This window comes from Ursus americanus, chromosome 6, assembly GCF_024610735.1.
Source record: "Ursus americanus isolate L20-20 chromosome 6, mUrsAme1.1.p, whole genome shotgun sequence".
NCBI classification, from domain to species: domain Eukaryota; kingdom Metazoa; phylum Chordata; class Mammalia; order Carnivora; family Ursidae; genus Ursus; species Ursus americanus.
Genome location: NC_142132.1, coordinates 65,187,841 through 65,190,340, shown reverse-complemented (window position 1 = coordinate 65,190,340; position 2,500 = coordinate 65,187,841). Strand labels below are relative to the sequence as shown.

At 71.0% G+C, this 2,500-nt stretch overlaps 2 non-coding genes across 2 annotated transcripts in view; both read left to right on the top strand.

Annotated features, from left to right (window-relative positions):
• The first annotated feature begins 419 nt into the window (after nt 1-419).
• Nucleotides 420-538, top strand: LOC148109869 (5S ribosomal RNA). The gene has a single exon (XR_015724927.1). It is a non-coding gene; the product is annotated as a 5S ribosomal RNA (ribosomal RNA).
• A 1,921-nt stretch (nt 539-2,459) lies between these two features.
• LOC148109868 (5S ribosomal RNA) overlaps nt 2,460-2,500 on the top strand; it is a 119-nt gene continuing 78 nt past the window's right edge. The window contains exon 1 of the ribosomal RNA XR_015724926.1: nt 2,460-2,500. This exon is cut by the window's right edge and continues 78 nt beyond it. This is a non-coding gene — a ribosomal RNA (5S ribosomal RNA).

Genomic DNA, 2,500 nt, shown 5'->3' with positions numbered 1-2,500 from the left:
GTGGCGCCCGAGGCTTCCGGTGGGCTTTGAGCCCGGCGGCGGGGAGAGGAGGAAAGGCCAGTGGGCGGGTTGTGCTCCCCGCGGAGGGCGGGGGGTTGGGGGCGCTCTGAGAACACCTCGGGCCTCGCCCCCGGCGCCCCGACCCACCCCGTTGCCATCCCGGGAGCCAAGCGGCGGCGCGGCAGGAGAGTCCCGGGACGGGGAGAGCGCGCGGACTTCCGCGGCTCCAGGGTGCCGGAGGCATCTTGTCCCCTGGGCGTGCTGGCAGGCAGGCAGGCAGGCAGGCAGGCAGGCACCAGGCACAGGCCAGGCGAGGAGGGCTGACAATCGCTCGGCAGGGGCTGGGCTGGGGCTGGGGCTGGGGCTGGGGCTGGGAGGGGCGGAGCAGGCTCTTGGGGCACCGAGCGGCAGCCACAGGCGTCTACGGCCATACCACCCTGAACGCGCCCGATCTCGTCTGATCTCGGAAGCTAAGCAGGGTCGGGCCTGGTTAGTACTTGGATGGGAGACCGCCTGGGAATACCGGGTGCTGTAGGCTTTTCTCCTTTTCTTTTCCTTTCCTTGCCCTTCGCCCTCCCTTCCACTCCCTCTGCCGCCAGCGGCCCGCCCCCCCAACCTTGCCCAACCCGGCTCCATTCAAACCCCACGTGCCCCCACCTCACCACAGGCCATGCGTGGTGGGCCCGACCCGCTCGCCACACGCCACACGCCACACGCGCAGCGCAACGCGGAACCCTGGCCCTCTGCGGGTGCCCGTGGCACAGCCAGGCGCCCACAGCCCAGCCCTTCCACCTCCAAGCCCCAGGAACGCCCACAGCCTATCCCGGGGTGCGGGCTGGGGGCTGGTGTGCAGGGCGGTGGGCGCTCAGGGGGCGGCGCGAGCGGAGGCGGAGGCGGCGGAGGGGGGTGGAGGGAAAGCGGCCCGGGTGAGAGGAACCGCGGGAGCCCCGGGCGGGCCGTGACCCCGCCTCTGCAGGCGTGCGCTCCCTGGGTTCTCGGCCTCCTCCCTGCCTCCGGGCCCTCTCCTCTCCCGAGCCCCTAGCAGTTCGCTTGGGCCGCCCGCCCACCGCAGCGCCCCGGGCCAACCGCCTGCCGGCCCCGCCTCCTGCCTGGGCCCGCCTACACCTTCTCCCCACCAGCCCTGGGCTGCGCTCCCGCCAGAAGGGCATGGCCCTCCTTCGCACCGGTCACCGTCCCTTTGCCCCTGGGCCCGGGCGTCCGTGCTCCGTGCGCACAGGACACGAGATGGCCAACCGCCCGGGGCCTCAGGCCCCGTGGGCACCCGACTCCGCGCCCCGTCTCAGCGGAACAGCGAGGCTCGCTCCCTCAGCGAGACCCCGGGGCGCCCCGCACCACGGCCACAAGGGCCACCAGAAAATAAAGGACGGGGCAAAAGAAAGAATGCCTCGCACGCCCCCACGCCAGAGGGGTGCTGGGCAGGAATGGCCGCCCATCGGGATTCCCGCCACCTGGGCTGCAAGTCCTCGGGCTCCGAGGGAGGGCTCCTATGGCAGCTCCAGGGCGCGGCCGCCTTGCCCAAAGCGCGCCCAAGCGCGACCGCCCTCCCGTGGGCTAGCTGCCGCGCCCACACAGCGTCCTGTGTGTCCCTGTGTGTGGGTGTGTGTCACCTGTGTGCACCTGGGTCTCTGTCCCTGTCCCTGTCCCCGTCCGCATCCGGGTCGGGGTCTGCGTGTCTGTGCTGGGGTGTGAGAGGGTCTGTGTGTTGGATAATCTAATCTCTCTCTCTCTTTCTCTCTGTCACACACACAGACACACACACACACACACACACACAGAGACACACAGACACACACACACACACTCTGTCCCTCCCCGTCTCTCCCGTCCAGTGTGTCCCCTAAGTGTTCCCCCACTCCGTGTCTCTCTGTCTTTCCCTGTGTGTCTGTGTGTCTGCGTATTGCGAGCCGGCCCCTGGTGTCTCTCGATCAGGTCCTGGTGTCGCTGGGTGGGGAGGGGAAGGGTGGCGGAGGAAGGGCCACGGGGTTGGGATGGTGATGATGGTCTGTGGTGGCGCCCGAGGCTTCCGGTGGGCTTTGAGCCCGGCGGCGGGGAGAGGAGGAAAGGCCAGTGGGCGGGTTGTGCTCCCCGCGGAGGGCGGGGGGGTTGGGGGCGCTCTGAGAACACCTCGGGCCTCGCCCCCGGCGCCCCGACCCACCCCGTTGCCATCCCGGGAGCCAAGCGGCGGCGCGGCAGGAGAGTCCCGGGACGGGAGAGCGCGCGGACTTCCGCGGCTCCAGGGTGCCGGAGGCATCTTGTCCCCTGGGCGTGCTGGCAGGCAGGCAGGCAGGCAGGCAGGCAGGCACCAGGCACAGGCCAGGCGAGGAGGGCTGACAATCGCTCGGCAGGGGCTGGGCTGGGGCTGGGGCTGGGGCTGGGGCTGGGGCTGGGGCTGGGAGGGGCGGAGCAGGCTCTTGGGGCACCGAGCGGCAGCCACAGGCGTCTACGGCCATACCACCCTGAACGCGCCCGATCTCGTCTG